The sequence below is a fragment of the Lynx rufus genome, unplaced genomic scaffold, assembly GCF_022079265.1.
Source record: "Lynx rufus isolate CCGP_SWC_20201006 ecotype Redwood Valley unplaced genomic scaffold, mLynRuf1.p SCAF_3, whole genome shotgun sequence".
Taxonomy (NCBI): domain Eukaryota; kingdom Metazoa; phylum Chordata; class Mammalia; order Carnivora; family Felidae; genus Lynx; species Lynx rufus.
Genome location: NW_025814845.1, coordinates 152,959,327 through 152,976,662, shown reverse-complemented (window position 1 = coordinate 152,976,662; position 17,336 = coordinate 152,959,327). Strand labels below are relative to the sequence as shown.

Below are 17,336 nucleotides of genomic sequence, written 5' to 3'. Positions count from 1 at the left end.
CTGGAGAGTGAGGGAGACAGACATGTTTCCCCAGAAAATAGAAAGTCGGCCTAAGTAAAAAGACTACAGACATCATAAAGGAAGACTGTTTAAATACACAGTGAAAAATGAACACAGTGGACAGGGTGCTTACCCAAAGCATGACCACTAAGGAAGTACCTTTCTCTGAAGAAGGCTGTTTAAGGCGTCTTCATGCCCCCATAACTGTGGGGCTGACGATGAGTTCAAAGACAAAACAGAGATGGAGACACTGGATGAATGAGTGGTCAGTCACCCCCGTCTTGGCTCAGGATATCAGGGTGTCCACTCTTGAATGTTTCTCCTGAAATGGATAGGCTAATGGCATTGGTCAGAGAGTGCTCACTGGAGAGGATGTTCTAAGCCAAAATGCCAAAACAAATGTGGATCAATCACAGAGACCAGATGGCTCACACTCCTGAGTTTTGAGACAAGTGAAGGATGAAATCAGTGCTCAGTAGGCCAAGATACACAGGCCATGGTTACGCGGCACTGGTGAGCTCCTGCCTGCCCCAAGGACAGTCAAGGAGGCCACCACCACATGGAATCTCAGCCCTGTATCAGGCTAGCAGGTAGACTATACTTAGTTCAGAGGACTAGGACCTTTTGAGGGAAAAGGCACTGCCATGTGCACACACACACACACAAAATCACATCTAACCACTTTGCTAGAACTGTTAGAGAATAAACTGGCAAAAGAAAAATAGGGATCTTCTATGTAATAAACAGCCTTTCGAAGACTGATGTTCTTTCAGGAATGTTCCAAGAGCTATTATCTGCCAAAGACTTATATGCCAGTCACTTGCTGAGCATTTCATATACGGTATCACATTTCATCCCTCACAATAATCTCATGAGACAAGTACCATCATCTTTTCCTTTTTACAGATGAGATGCTGAAACTCAGAGAGGTTAAGTAATATGCCCAAGGCCACACAGCTAGACAGTGACAGAACAGACATGTGATCAGATCAGATATGTCTGACTCCAAAAGCTATGCTCTGTCTACTATCTTATGCAAGAAAACTACGCATCAGGAAGAGTAAGAGGCTAAATAGCCTCTTAAAGGCTCCTTGTTAGTAAAAACTTTGAGTCACTGAGAGGTTAATGTGGTATTGGTGGTCTGGGCCTGGAAGAGGAAATGAAATGGGCATTATGATAGCCAAGTATCAAGTGTGGGGCTCACCCAGGGTTAGGACTACAATTATTCTTATTTAACACTTTTATAAATACCCCAGAGAGAATGCACAGTGAGACTGGGTTGCAAATGAACTCTAACCTCCCAGTTATGTGACCTCAGGCAGATTATCTCACCTTTCTGTGCCTCAGTTTCCTCACTTGTAAAATGAGGAAAACATTGGCTCCTACTCAAAGGATAATTTGGAGCTTTGAGGAAGCAATGCAGCTTTTTTTCAAAGTGTCTTGGTTTTTAAGAGTCTCCACACTCCTCTTCCTAGAGATTCTGATTCCCTCGGTCTGACAGAGAAGCCTAGGAAAAAAAAATGAAAAAATGCACCTCAAGTACTAAATGTTGTCCCTTCCTTGCAAATAAGTGATAGCCAAAATTAATAATAATAATAATAATAATAATAATAATAGAAATAAGGCACCAAACTCCGGGTAGTGATGAGCCAAACTTATGGGAAGATCACACGGGAAATTTTGAACAAATAGGGTGGAAAGCAGCCAGTAAATTTTAACAATGATAAAGGCAATGTAGTACATTTAAGGAAAAAAACATTACAACCATGTAAAGCTCTGGGGCAACAGTCAGAATGCCATAAAAAGACCTGTATGTCACTACAGATCAGACTGTCATACTACTGTGATCACAAAGGTCAAAAGACGAACAAACCAACTGCTTGTCCAGCACCAGCACCACTACAAGAGTACTAAAAACAAAAAGAAACACACCGCCCACCTACCCCCCACCCCATAAATTTAGAGATTCATCCACACTGGGGACACTGGTTGCTGCCCAACAAGAAAGAGATATTGTAAAACATAGGCTGTGTGGTGTGATGGGGAGGGCATGCTAAGATGGCCAGAAAGATCAAGGCCAGGAGGGCCTTGAGAGAATCTATCAAACGGGAGAGATAAGGTGGGTGCCAACTTTGTTCCCAAATCCTAAATGACCGAGGAGGGAATGCCTGTTAACACTCCAGGGAGACGGGAGGAGGAGATGCCTCAATACCCCCCCCAAAATAAGGCAATATAAATGCAATATAAATGCATTACTGGGTTTGGACAATAGTTTTAATGCAACAGTGGGGTTCCCCTGGGGTCAGAACCAGAACTGTTTTCATTAGTATCTGCACAAGGGATCTGAAGGCAAATACATGTGAAATAATTCAGGCTGCAAAAGGGTTCCACCTCTCACCAGCAAACAGGTGACCAGCAGCACCAGCATGTGCCTTCAAGAGGGACACAGCCAAGTCCTCCCTTGCCACACTGGCTCCTAAAGGCAAGGACTTGGCTTGACATGATGAATTTTCATCATTTCTAGAGTTCTCAGAAATCCAGAGACGATGGCAAGAAGTGTGAATACAGAGAGACACACATCATCCTTCTCCAAATAAAATGAAACTGTTAATAAAAGTAACATGACAGTGTTCTAGATATTTTTTTAAGAACACTAAAATGCTTCCAAATGTGCCTCGCCCTTGGCTTGAGCATTTAAGCTACACTTTGTATTCTAAAGATGTCATGGAAAAGAATTACAGATGCATTGAAGGTCTCCTGTTAGGAAATTAACTGGATTTAAAATTTATCATCCAGAATCCTCAGTGTGCTGCTTATCCATCCTGTGATTTTTCTCCACACAACCACAACCAACATGCAGACCAAAGTCCTCGGGGAGACCAAACAGAACGAACCATGAGGCTCAAAGGGGTTCTTCCAAGACCAACCCTTCTAGCCAAGCAGCCCTGACTCGTGGGGGGCATACATCTAGCACAACCTAAATCCTGCCCTAGTCTTAGAAAACAATTTCCAGAGCAATCAGACACGAGAGGGGGGAAAAAAGGCATCCAAATTGGTAAAGAAGAAGTTAAACGGTCACTATCTGCAGATGATATAATACTATACACAGAAAACAGTTAAAGCCCCACCAAAAAACTATTAGAAGTTATAAATAAATTCAATATAGTTGCAGGACACAAAACTAATACGTACAAATCAGTTGTATTTCTACACACTAATAATGAAATAGCAGAGAGGAAAATTAGGGAAACAATTCCATTTACAACCACACCAAAAAGAATAAAATATCTATGTATGCCACTGAAAACTATAAAACATCAATGAAAGAAATTGAAGATGACACATGCTCATGGATTGGAAGAATTAATATTATTAAAATGCCCATACTACCCAAAGCAATCTACAGATTTGATGCAAACCAAAAATATCAACAGAAATTTTCACAGAACTAAAACAAATAATACTTAAATTTTTAAGGTACCACAAAAGACCCTGACTAGCCAAACCAACCTTGAGAAAGAAGAACAAAGTTGGACATATCATAATGCCAGATTTCAAGATATGCTACAAAGCTGCAGTAAACAAAAAAGTATGGTACTGGCCCCAAAACAGACACATGGATCAAAAGAACAGAATAGATCCAGAAATAAACCCATGCTTACATGGTCAATTAATCTACGACAAGGGAGGCAAGAATATACAATGGAGAAAAGACAGTGTCTTCAATAAATGGTGCTGGGAAAATGGAACAGCTACATGCAAAAGAATGACCACTTGTTTACACGATACCCAAAAAGAAACCGAAAATGGACCAAAGAGCTAAATGTGAGACCTGAAACCATGAAAATCCTACAAGAGAACACAGGCAGTAATTTCTTTGACATTGGAAACCTTAGCAACATTTTTCAAGGCTTGCCTCCCGAGGCAAGAGAAACAAAACAAAAATAAACTATTGGGGCTACATAAAAATAAATTTTTGCACAATAAAGGAAACCAGCAACAAAATAAAAGGGCAACTCTAGTGAATGGGAGAAGATATCTGCAAATAGTATATCCAATAAGGGGTTAGCATCCAAAATATAGGAAGAAACTATACAACTCAACACCAAAAAAAAAAAAAATCCAATTAAAAATGGGCAGAGAAACTGAATAGACACTTTTCTAAGAAGACATACAGATGGCCAAGAGAGAGACACATGAAAAGATGCTGAACATCACTAATTATCAGGGAGATGCAAATCAAAAGCACAGTGCGATATCACCTTACACCTGTCAGAATGCCTAAAATCAAAAAGAAATTTTAAGAATTTTAATATTGGGACGCCTGGGTGGCACAGTCGGTTAAGCGTCCGACTTCAGCCAGGTCACGATCTCGTGGTCCGTGAGTTCGAGCCCCGCGTCAGGCTCTGGGCTGAGGGCTCAGAGCCTGGAGCCTGTTTCCGATTCTGTGTCTCCCTCTCTCTCTGCCCCTCCCCTGTTCATGCTCTGTCTCTCTCTGTCCCAAAAATAAATAAACGTTGAAAAAAAAATTTTTTTTAAAAAAAAAGAATTTTAATATTAAAAAAAAAGAAATCACAAGTATTGGTGAGGATGTAATGAAAAAGGAACTCTCATATACTGCTGGTGGGAATGCAAATTGGTGCAGCCAGTGTGAAAACAGCATGGAGTTTCCCCAAAAAATTAAAAATAGAAATACCATATGATTCCACTACTGGGTATTTACCCAAAGAAAATAAAAATACTAATTTTGAAAAGATATATGCACCCTTATGTTTACTGAAAGATTATTTACAATAGTCAAGATATGGAAGCAACCCAGGGTCCATGGATGGATAAATAAGATGCAGGGTATATACACAATGGAGTATTACTCAGCCATAAAAACAAGAGGTCTTGCCATTTGCAACAACATGGATGGACCTAGAGGGTATTATGCTATATGAAATAAGTCAGAGAAAGACAAATGGCCATATGATTTCACTCATATGTGAAATCTAAAAAACAAAGCAAATAAAAAAGCAGAATCAGGCTCATAAGTACAGAGAACTGATGGCTGCCAGAGGGGACAGAGGTGGGAGGACAGCCAAAATGGGTGAAGGGGAGTGAGAGGTACAGGCTTCCAGCCATGGAATGAGTAAGTCATGGGGATGAAAGGCACAGCACAGGGAATACAGTCAGTGGTATCGTAATGAGTTGCATGGTGACAGATGGTAGCTACACGTGTGGTATAGAATTGTTGAATCACTGTGTTGTATACCTGGAACTAATATAACATTGTGTGTCAACAAGAAAGAGAGGGAGGGAGGGGAAGGGGGGAAGGAGGGAAGGAAGGAAGGAAGCGGGGAGGGAGGGAGGGAGGGAAGGAAGGAAGGAAGGAAGGAAGGAAGGAAGGAAGGAAGGAAAGGAGGGAGGGAGGAAGGGAGGGAAGACTTTACTTCGCATGTGAGCACGCGTCAAGTATGTCCAGGCCTACATTAAGTCTAAGCTAAGAACTAGCCTTATAATGTATCTTCCTTCAGATTTCAAATTGGAGCGCCCCATTACTCAGCAATTGCTCTTTCTCTACCCTAGAGAAATACTCACCTGTGTTGCAAAGAGGCATGTGCAGCTGAGTTTATTGTAACAGGGTTTGTAACAGTAGATTTAGAAATAATTTAAATGTCCATTGCTGGGGCGCCTGGGTGGCTTGGTCGGTTGAGCGTCCGACTTCGGCTCAGGTCATGATCTCACGGTCCGTGAGTTCGAGCCCCACGTCGGGCTCTGGGCTGATGGCTCAGAGCCTGGAGCCTGCTTCCGATTCTGTGTTTCCCTCTCTCTCTGCCCCTCCCCTGTTCATGCTCTGTCTCTCTCTGTCTCAAAAATAAATAAACGTGAAAAAAAAAAAATGTCCATTGCTTAGGAAGGTTCTTAGGAAGGCCATGCAGGAGTTAGACAAAATCAAGAAGTCCTAGATATACATACGGACAGGAAGCAATCACCAAGATGTTCTGTTGTGGAAGACAGGGAGCCCAGCACAGTGCTCCTAGTGCCAGTTAAATACACTTAACTTGTTTTAAGTTCTGTAGGTATAAACCCAAGTATGTAAAGCATCTGGACACCAACAAACTCCTAAGTGGTTAACCTCTGGAGAAGGACTGGGATTAGGAGTGGTTGTCAAGGAAGATTCTGTTTCCTCTGGAAGGTTTGCATTGTTTTTTTTCCTACAGAGAATGTATTCATGTACTACTTTTGTAATGAAAGTTTCATTTAGCCATTTAAGTTTTTTAAAAAGAAAGAAACTGACCCGGTTCAATACATTTCAATAATGTGTTGGGGGCAATTTCTATCTGAATCTGACACATGCTTTCCAGGAGGCTGAGCACTCAGCAGTGCAGAGAGTGGGTTTTGTAACACCAATCTTGTTACAATATTACAAGCCCAACGCTGTAACTCTGTGAATCCTTAAATTTATATGCTAGCTCAAGGAAGAGGCAGAAGATAGAAAGTATGTCAGGGGGCTTTCTGGGTAATCGAAGGGGATGTCCTAGGAGCAATTCCACTTCTTCTGGCTGAGCGTTCTAGCTCTCCCAAACAAAACCAACTAAACACCCTTGCCCAACCATACATATCCCACACTGGGCTGGCTGTGCCTCAGACTCTTCTACCTGGGAATCAGAATTTCTGACATTAATCTGGATGCCGTGGACTAATGAGAAGGAATCTGAATGCCCCAGCACACAAGTGCCAAAAATTATTTACTTACCAGGGCCACCTAGCCATATAGAATACTCCTCCACCTCTTCAAAGCACTACTCAGAAACACATTTTAAAATTAAGAACCTACTAAGGCAAAACTAACCCAGGGTGACAGAAATCAGAGCTGAAATACTTCTGGTTACAGGGGAGGATAATCTGGTAATGGTCATAAGGAACATGTCTGGGGTGATGGAAATGTCTTATCTCAAAATGCATTTGTCAAAACTGATTGAACAGCACACTTAAGATCTAAGCATTCCACTGTATGCAAATTATACCTCAATTAAAAAAAAAAAAAAAGCTACTCAAACACTGTTTCTCTGCTAGCTGCAGCAGAACTTTGAGCTGTCCTATCAGACATCTGAAATCTCTGTTGTGCTATGTAAAGAGCTCGAGTACCATGGCGACAGTCACCATAAAAATAGATAACAAGATTAAAATGGATAGAGGACACATGAATTTAAGAACGGCACACCAAGAGCAATTCATTTGCAGCAGAAGAAAAATAGAAAGAGGAGAGGGAGTTTTTCATTCCACCAGCACTTTGGGAAAAGAAAAAAAAAACAGCCACTGAATGTGGTTGTTTTTACTAAAAGAGTTTTATGGCTTCCCAATACTCAGAGGACAAAAAAGGCTGTGAGCGGTTATCTCTTATCATACTTTGCTTTAAAAAAAAAAAAAAAAGTGTATGATACTCTGAGTGGTTTCCATGCCTCCTGTATGTGGCCCAAGGAACCAGTTCACAGCAATTCAACAAGCACAGATGATGTGCCGCACACTCTGAGCCCCAAATGATACTGAGATAAAGGACACCCGAGCACTTTAAGTACACAAGCATTTCCAACCACAGTTCTAAATGACCAAGTTCTGCCTATGTTTCTTACACGCAGCTAAAGTTGTCGTTCCCTATTTTGTGTACCCCCAAATTCTTTTACTCTGTGCAAAAAGAGCACTTTCTTGCCAAATAGTGATTTTTCAAGTGCCAAAATGTGAAAATGGACAATGGAGACAGAAACCATCTCATGATATTCTCCAAAGATGAGATAAACCTCCATTCTCTCTGCAGAGCCAAGAAACTTCTGCTATGGGATTCAGCCCTAACAGTGCCCCCAACAACAACAAAAAAAGTAATCCAAAAGTAGCAGGAAGAAAATCTAAAAACTTTAAATAATCAGCGTGGATTCTAAACAAACCATATATTTAAGTAAAATTTAGACAAAATCAAATCAAATTTTCTACGTGTAAGCTATAAATAAAAATGAAAAAGTAAACATTTTTAACTCAAACCACAAACTTATTGTCTGATATAAACTAAGTATGTACATTCCTGGAAAATCCCACTCCAAAGTTTCTTTAAATTTACCTCATTCTCTTTGTCCCTAAACCTACAAAGCCATCACGAGGCTCAGTGTTATCCCTGATGTCAGGACGGTGTTTAACATGCAATACCTGGTGATATGTGTGCAATGTGGGAAATGAACTAGGAAGGAGATGGTCAACGGCACTCCCTGGTCCTTCCAAAGCCAAGCAGAGAACCCAGTGTTCAATTAAGGGGCCCCATCTTGATTCATTCATTATTACTGAATAAAACTGGCCAATAAACACATTGGTCTTCTACATGTTAATCTCTTTTATTAGTACTTGCCACTTCCACCCAACCACCACCTTCTTGCTTTTCGTAAAGACCAAATTCAATTTTCAGCAGCCCTGGGGCCACAACCCTAACCAACCTGGAAACGGGTCTCCTCAACCTTTCTAAAATGACCCCAAAGGTGTCTCTCAAGAGTGGAGACCCACTTAAAAACATTTTTTTAAGAAACATTTTTACAAGAGCTTACATGATGATGTTGACTCAAATACTATGCAACTAAAGGTATATCCCCTCCTCTACATTATCTTTCAGCTTTGACAAGTCACATAATAACCTGACCCTAACAGCTAGAAAGGACTTTGGAGGTCAGCCTAATTCCTGTCCTTCTCTTCTACGGCATTTCTTATCAACAGCATTCAGCCCGAATTGAATACCTCTGACAACGGGAAACTTACTATTCCATGGGCAGACATTTCCATTGTTGGACAGTTCTGCCAACCAAAAAACCCTTTTTCGTATTGAACTGACGTCTGTTCTCCCAGTATTTAGGATTAAAAGGAAACTGAGAGCTTATCAACCTGGTGTAATCATTCTACAGATAAGGAATCCTATAATGTATACTCATTCTACAGATAAGAGATCTGAAGCTAGAAAGGATAAACCAACTGTACTATCCACTGGTCATATTCCAACACCAAAGCAATGAGTAAATCTACTCTTTCCTATACCCGCTAATACATGAAAATACTCAAAAGCACTATTGTGTACCCACCCCACGAGCATCCTCACTCCAATCATTCCTGATCCTGCATCATCCTAGTGTCCCTCCTGGGGATAAAGTCATTCTTGTTCATGTTTCCTTAAATCATGTCTCCCAACCCCATCATGGCCCAAATGTCAAATGACCGGTAGAGGTCGCTAAAACTAGATCCTTTGCTTGGAACAATGAATTTCTGATCCAGTTATTTCTGATTCTAGTTACTAACTAGATTCAATTTTTTAAAAGCCTCATCCCACTCAGGGCTCACATTAAACCATGAACAACAGAACAATCTCAAAACTTTTTTCCCCACATGATTTGCCCTCTTCAGTGTGCCTACGGTACTACCCAGGCAACAGTGTGCTTGTCTATTCACAGGACCATCTCCCCCTTGCAATCAGATCATCAACGTCAGGTCAGGGACTGAGTCTTATTTTGGGACTCCAGTGCCTAACCCACTGCTTGACACATAGCAGGTAGGTACTCAAGATCAGTCACTGAATAAACCATCTACCCTTACCCTATCCTGTCCTTGAAGAATAAAATGTTTTGTGTTTTTAAACACCAGTGTTCAAGGGAATGAAAAGACAAACCATAGACTGGGAAAACATATTTGCAAAAGACACATCTGATAAAGGACAATTATCCATAATATACAAAGAGCTCTTTAAACTCAACAGCAAGAAAACAACAACTCGATTTTAAAAAAGGGGCCAAAGGTCTTAACAGACACCTCACCCAAGGAGATATACAGATGGCAAAACTCACATGACGAGATGTCATCTGCGTGTCACTAGGAAAATGCAAATTAGAACAAGACACCACTACACACCTACCAGAATGGCCAAAATCCAGAGCAATGACCACACCGAATGCTGGTGAGGATGTGGAGTAGCAGGAACTCTCATTCACTGCTGGGGGGGGGGGGGAGTAAAATGGTACAGCCACTTTGGAAAACAGTTTGGCAGTCCCTCACAAAATTAAGCATACTCTTATTATACGATCTAGCAGTCACACCTCTTGGCATTTGTCCACAGGAGTTGAAAACTATGTCCACACAAAAACCTACACAGCTGCAGATGTTTACAGCAGCTTTATTCCTAAAAAGTGTTAAAACTTGGAAGCAACCAAGATGCCCTTCAGTAGGGGAATGGATAAACAAACGGTGGTACATCCAGACAATGGAATATTCTTCAGTGCTAAAAAGGAATGAACTATCAAACTATCAAAAGATAGAGAGGAAGTTTAATTGCATATTACTGAGTCGAAGAAGCCAATCTGAAAAGACTACATGCTGTATGATTCCAACTATACGGCATTCTGGAAAAAGCTAAACTGCCCACAGGAAAAAGTAAAAGTGGTTGCCAAGGGTTGGGGGGAGGGACGGGTAAATAGGCAAAGCACAGAGGATTTTAGGGCAGTAAAAGTACTCTCTCCGTATGATACTGTAATAATGGTGGATACATGTCATTATACATTTGTCCAAACTCCTAGAACGTACAAGAGTAAACACTAATGTAAACTATGGTCTTTGGGTGATTAGATGGGTCAATGTATGTTCATCAATTGCAACAGTTGTACAACTCTGGTGGGAAACTGATAGTGGGGGAAGCTATGCATGTGTCCCAGGCAAATGGGAAATCTCTGTACCTTCTCAGTTTTGCTGTAAGCCCAAAACTACTCTAGAAAATACATTTAAAAATCTATAGCAGTGTTTTCTCCCCACTATGTTATAAATACATGTTATAGAGTATATAAATAATAAATGCAAAATGTAAAAATAAGTCAGTTAATTCCATCCATCTATCCAGTGTTAGTATTTTGGTATCAGAATTACTAATATATTTATTTCCAGCCATTTTCTTTTTTTTTTTTATGTTTATTTATTTTTGAGAGACAGAGAGAGAGTGAGCGAGGGAGGGGCAGCGAGAGAGGGAGACACGTAATCTGAAGCAGGAGCCAGGCTCCAAGCTGTCAGCACAGAGCCTAACACGGGGCTCGAACTCACAAACCATGACATCATGACCTGAGCCAAAGTCAGACACTTAATGGACTGAGCCACCCAGGTGCCCCATTTCCAGCCATTTTCTATACACTTTGTTTCTTTAAGATTTGAAATCATATTGTAGGTGCACCTTAGCTTTTAGCAGAAACATTTGTCCATGTTATTTTAAAGCTATTCCTAAACATTATTTTTAATGGCTTCATAATATTCCATTATAAAGACATATCCATCAGAATCACTTATACATGACTTCCAGCCCACTCATACCACTGAATATTTAGGCTGTTTCTAATTTTTCACTCCAGTTTAAAAAAGAAAAAAACCTCTGAATAATCTCTGTGCATAAAACATCATCTACATTTTGGATATGGTCTTAGCTGTACCTCTAGAAGTAGAACTAACTTACCAGAACGTATGAACATCTCGATACGTTACAATTCAAATTTTAAAAACGACATCAGACTTTACATTTACCCCTTACTGCATTTCTTTTTTAATTTGGGCCTTCATTCTGAATGATAGTGAACCTTGATTCATCTACTAAATAAGCAATCTGTCCCACCTCTGTGCCATCAACAAAGTTGACAAACGCACCTTCTGTATCGCCATCTGCAACACTGGAAAAAATGTTGAACAGCTCAAGGCCAAGAATAGAACCCTGTGACACTCATTTTCAGACCCCCTTCCAGGCTGACTCAGTGCCACTAATTAACAGATTTTGCATACAACTGTCAAATTAATAACACCAACCAGCACATTCTACGACTTATTTAATACAGACCATCATATCTCAAGAAACTGTTAAATACCTTACCAAAGTCACAGTGCACCATAGCTACTGCCTCATTCCTCTGTTCTAGTAACCGAACCACCACGTAAGACAGGAAATGGGATCAGTTTGATACCATTAGGCTGACTTCTGGTTATCCTCATGTCCTAAAGCCATGTCCTTAATACACATTTTTCAGCAAAGCGCGCTTCAGTTTTGGCTTCTGTTAATGTTACAACAGCAAAATTTTAAGTCATCAGATTGTGCAACCTGTATAAAGCAGGGTGACTACTGTTTGGTCCCTCTCACCTGTAGCTTACCTGGGGAAATGTTCTGAATCACTGGTGGCTATGGACTTCCAGGGTAAACCAAACTGTCTCTAGACCACAGAGACCTGAATTTACTCACTTCAGCTCGTCCCAAAATAAGCCTAGTTTTCAGGCGTCGTTTGCACAAACACCTGAGTTTGAGCCAATAATTCTGTGGTCATTTTGAATACTGGCTTATGAATCTCTGGATCCTAGAGGCCTACCCCCTGGGGTAATCCTAGGAGTAAGGAAATAAGAAGTGAAACAGCCCCTCTCTTTGCTGTTCCTTTATTACTGAATCACATGACCAAAGATCTAATCTAATGTCGTATGGCATTTGACAATCATGACTCACATCACACCAAATTATTACCCCAACAGCATTCTCAGAACATACATACCAGGAGCCACCATCTAATCATGCCAGCCAGAAGTAGACAATAGGAGTGTCTGAGAGATCTTGGGGTCACTAGAAACTGGCCTCACAATAAGAGAATACAGCCCAAAGCCTTCCCTAATTAGCACCATTCCAATCATCAGAAAAAGATTCCAAAGTCTTAGCCAGCAGCAACTCAGAAAGTACTGTTGACTTGCCTAAAACAAATCACTTGCACACAAATCTCTCAGATTCCATCATGTCAGACTTCCACCCAAATCCGCCAGGTTGGCATTTAAGCCTCTTGAAAGATCAGGTCGCAAACCCAAAGTCCTGCAAGACTAAACAGGGAGTGTCGAGCGGCCACACTGATGTGACAGGGAGTCCGGGGACAGTGACAACTGCGGACCACAGGGCCCATCTCCCGTGCACAGGAGGCAGCCACTGCTCACTGCCTGATCTGCTTCTTTATAGAGTCCCAAACCCAGAAGTTTTCTGGGTTGTTCCCAATTTTTTAAAACCTTTGTGTACTGAAAATTATAACACTTCTGTAGGCTGGTTTACAACCCCTAACTTTTATCGTAACCCACCTTTCTAGACTGGTTTCCCCCCACTCTCTAACAAGAACCCTTTGATTCACTCTTACATATACTGTGCACGTCCTAACTCCAAGCCTCTGTCCGTGTTACACACCCTCCTACCTGTGCGGCACCATAAGACGCCCCAAATAGTTCATCCCAGACTCCCTTCACTATTCCCAAAAGTTTTCCCAAGCCACTCCAGCACAAGATGCTCGCCCCCTCCTATGAACCTTACAGGTACTTACTTTTCACTTTGGCATTTAATCATCTTGCCTTGCTTCTTAATCACAGGTATATCTTATCTCTCCAACTAGCCTGTAAATGTTCAATCTCTTCCTCATGCTTGCTTCCACTTACGGCACCAGTAAGGGGAGCCCTGCACCTGAGCAGCTTAATAAATACTTACTAGATGAGAAAACTCTCCTTAGCCGGTTTTCAAACCATGGGTTACATCCACTACAGAGCAGTTAAGTCACCTTAGTGAGAGACAAAAAGCATTTTTAAATGAAAAATAAAAGAATAAAAGTACCAAAGGAGATTGCACCACGCAAAAGAAGGTAGTGCTTTGTGAATTTAAATTAAGATTCTTACATACATGATTTAGTGTACCTAGGTCATGACGTAATTTTTATTTCTTCATGTAGATCACAGTCAAAACACCCTATTCTTAAAGAGTAAATTAGCTCAACCACTGCTCTGTGAAATTTTTTTCACCTATACCTATACATTACCTATAAAGAAAAAATATCCAATGGACACCTCTGCCCACCCAAGTCAGCTTCCCCTGCTAGTTCACTGATCTTGCATTTCAGAGAAATACAGAGGCTAAGGAACGGCTATTCTATTCTCCACTCCATTCTGCAACTTTTTGCAATCATCCTTCAAACTCGCCAGCCCTCAGATGTTGCAAGTTGAGGCTTGGGGAATTTGTTCAGCAAATCACCCTAAGTCATCCTTGCAACAAGAAAGCAGAATTCAGAGCTCAGGAAAAAACCGGCACCAGCTAGCTTCCCACTGCACGTTCCTCGGGAACTGGTAATGGCACAGATTAGGACAGACCTGGCCCTGGGAAAGGCAGTATCCCTGGGCCCCAAGTTTCCTCCTTGCTCCTTGTCACCTTGCTGCTCCCCCATCTTGTTGCTTCCCCACCCCAACCCCACCCCCCCCACACACACACAGCTATGAAGGGACACCAGGACTACTAGCCTAAGGGTCTCGGTGGAGAGCAAAATTTAACTTGTTTCAAAGCCCAGCAATTTATGTGTTTAGCAAATTCCATTCTTCCCTCAAATCTCCAATCCCAACTTGCTTTGCCAACTTCAGGTTCAGTACCTGACAATGTCACAGGAATGGCAATACAGCTCAGTCTTCCAGTTCAGACTCTCAGTCCCACTCACCAGCATCCTCTATTGCTATGACCAAGCCGATGCCCCACTCTGAGGGTCTTCTTTCCCCCAGCTCGGGCAGCCTGGTTTCCCACCAGTCCCAGAGCTTCAGTGGCTTGCAGGACACCTATGTTTGGATGTCTTGGCAAATACAGGAAATCTCCGCAGCCTGAGTGTCAATTGCTTCTCTCCAAAATACACATTTCCGATTTCTCGAGTTACCAACGACAGCAGTTCCAAGGCCCTGGCATGTAATCAATTTCCACAAAGAATTAATTTCCATTCATCTCCTTCCTTCACCCTGCCCCTGTCAACAGATTATTTCAACAGTAATGCTTCTAAAATCCACCCGCTTTTCCATTTTCAGTTATCCCAGTCCAAATTCTGAGCACTCCACAACTGTAACAGTCTACTGATTTGTCTCTTAACATTACTTTTAAAAAACCTTTCCAAATACCTTCCTGTTACGTCACTCTCTGGCTCAAAAACCTTTAATGTCTCCCCAGCACACACAGGGTAAAGTGCAATTCCCCAGCCTGGCTTTCTAGGACTTTCACAATCCTAACCATTGTTCCTCTCCATCTTTATCTCCTGCTCAGGAAACGTTCCCTGGTCTGGCCAAGCCCACCTCCTGTCTCTCAGGAAAGCCATGTTCAATCACACCTCATGACCCATCTCAAGGGTCTCATCCTCCAGGAATAAAGTCCTGGCGATTCCTGCCCATAGCACTCTTCTCTGAGCTCCAGCAGCACCTCTCCTATACCTTGCATTTCGACAGTTAATTGTGCCTTATCTTGAGGTCTTATTTCACGTGCTTAAGTGTTTCTGTCTCCTCCCTGAGACTAAGTCCTGGACGGAATCATCTCCTGTATCTTTTGTATCCTCCCTCACTGAGATAACTGTTCAGACCTATTCTCCTCTGGCAGTACCTCTGCTACCTCTGGCACCTGTAGTTTCTCCCTCTCTTGCCTTTGGGCCTTGGCCAGCGAGTTATTCTCCAAGTGCTGACTTACTTCATGACTTAGTACCATAAATCCATCCCCCAACTGTAACCTTTCCTTCCATATTCCTCCTCCCACCCCCAGCATTTACAGTGCCTCAGGCAGCCATAGCACATTAATTTGAACTGGAGCTCTCAAATCACTTCCACCAATGGGATTTCTGAGGCCTTAGATTTCTTGTGTGCCTCTTATCATCGTTCCCTGAGAGCCTGGCATAATGCTGAGAACACAGCAGCCCCTCAAAAGTGCCTGTGGAGTTTAACTTAATTCCCGTGTTCCCCTGTGTTTCAAGTTCCTTGAGACCTGGAACCTCTGTTTACACAACACCTTAGGAGGGCGTCACAAAAGCCTGCGATACCTGTTGATCACTCACTTTCAGGCAAACTGCACCAGAGACACTTTTCTAGAAAGAGGAGTGTAAAGAAGATAGTGGTGGCCTGTACGTAACCCTGCGCCTGGCGGCCTGACATCATGAAAACGCCTGCCTGGTGGAAATGTTCCAAAGCTCCCGAAAACTGCCTAGGACTGCCTGATATCAAGGAGGCGGTGGCACCCCCACCGCCTGGCAGGTGGGCTTCTTTAGATTTCTAAGTCATTCCTAAAGTGAAGGCGCTGAGCCTTGAACTCCAAGACAGGGAAGAAAAATCTGCCTTTGAAATTGTTTGCACATGACAAACTCCCAGCCCAAGCCCCCACCCGAGCACCCCACTTGCCCACAGTGCCAGTTCCAAGGAGGGCCAGGGGACACCGGTGAGGAGAGGCAGGATTAAACCGCATGTAAGGAAGTGGGGATGGACAAAAGGGGCCAGAAAGGGAAGGGGGCAACCCCCGAGGTGGAGGGTGTGTCGCGCCGCGCGTCCCGCAGCCCGGCACTCGCCCGCTCGCTCGCTCGGTGGAGTGGGCAGGAACGCGCGAGGCGCCGGGAGGGTTGGGCTGGCGGCCCAGCCGGAAAGGGTCAGGGAGGGGGCAGTTCAGTCTCCGTCGGAGAGGCGACTCCGGACAACCGCTCAAAGTTGGGGAGGGGGTTCCTCTGCGAGCGCCCGCGGCGGGCGAGATAAACAAGGCGGCGCACGGGAGAGCGGGCGGCCACCCCCCACCCGGCCAGCGCGGGCACTGGCACTGCCGCAGCGCCCCCGCGCCCCGACCGGCCGCTGCCCCGGCGGCGCCCGCCTCCCGGGCCCCCAGGCCGCCGGCCCGGCCCCCGCGGGCGCGCGGAGCGTGGGAAGTTCCCGGGCCGCCCCAGTCCCCGGGCTGCAGCGCCGCGAGGTCCCCGCGCAGCTCACCTCGCCCCGCCACGAGCAGCAGCGCGGGCCGGGCAGCTCCCGCTCGGACAGCTCGGCTTGGCTCGGGGCTGCAGCTGCCGCGGCCCCAGCCCGCCCACCCGGCGCGGCCCACCGCCCCGCTCCGCTCCGGCCGCCCGCCCGCCGAGGCTCCGTTCGCGCCCACCTGGCCGGCCTGCCCTCCCTCTCCGGGACACTGCGCTCACGTACGCGGCCGCGGCCACAACCCGGCCCGGATTCCCCGCCCGGGAAGGGAGCGGAGGAGCGCGCCAGCCAGCGAGCGAAAGAGCGAGCCTCGGGGACACACCCCCCCCGCCCGCCCCCCTCCCCAGCCACAGGCGCCGCGCGCGCGCGCGCGCGCACGCGGCCCGCGCGCCCTCGCCGGCCACGCGCGCACGCGCCCTCCCTGCACACCCACCGCGCGCCGGGGATACACACCCCCGGCGGCTCGTAGACAGTGGGCGCTCAATAAGTGCCCGAGCGACTCCACGCGCACATGCGCACTTGAACCTGACCGAGTTGTGACACCTCCCCCCACCCCCACC

At 44.2% G+C, this 17,336-nt stretch overlaps 1 protein-coding gene across 3 annotated transcripts in view; it reads right to left on the bottom strand.

Annotated features, from left to right (window-relative positions):
* Nucleotides 1-16,869, bottom strand: part of ZNF395 (zinc finger protein 395) — a 44,062-nt gene extending 27,193 nt beyond the window's left edge. Inside the window, exons 1-2 of one of the 3 annotated variants that reach the window (XM_047090941.1) lie at nt 1,333-1,797; nt 160-336 (exon numbers count right to left, since the gene is read on the bottom strand). The gene's annotated coding sequence lies outside the window, so the exon portion shown is untranslated. Of the gene's footprint in view, nt 1-159; nt 337-1,332; nt 1,798-16,794 lie in introns of those variants that run through there. The other 2 variants (XM_047090940.1, XM_047090942.1) reach the window with 2 other exon arrangements.
* Between the last annotated feature and the right edge of the window lie 467 nt (nt 16,870-17,336).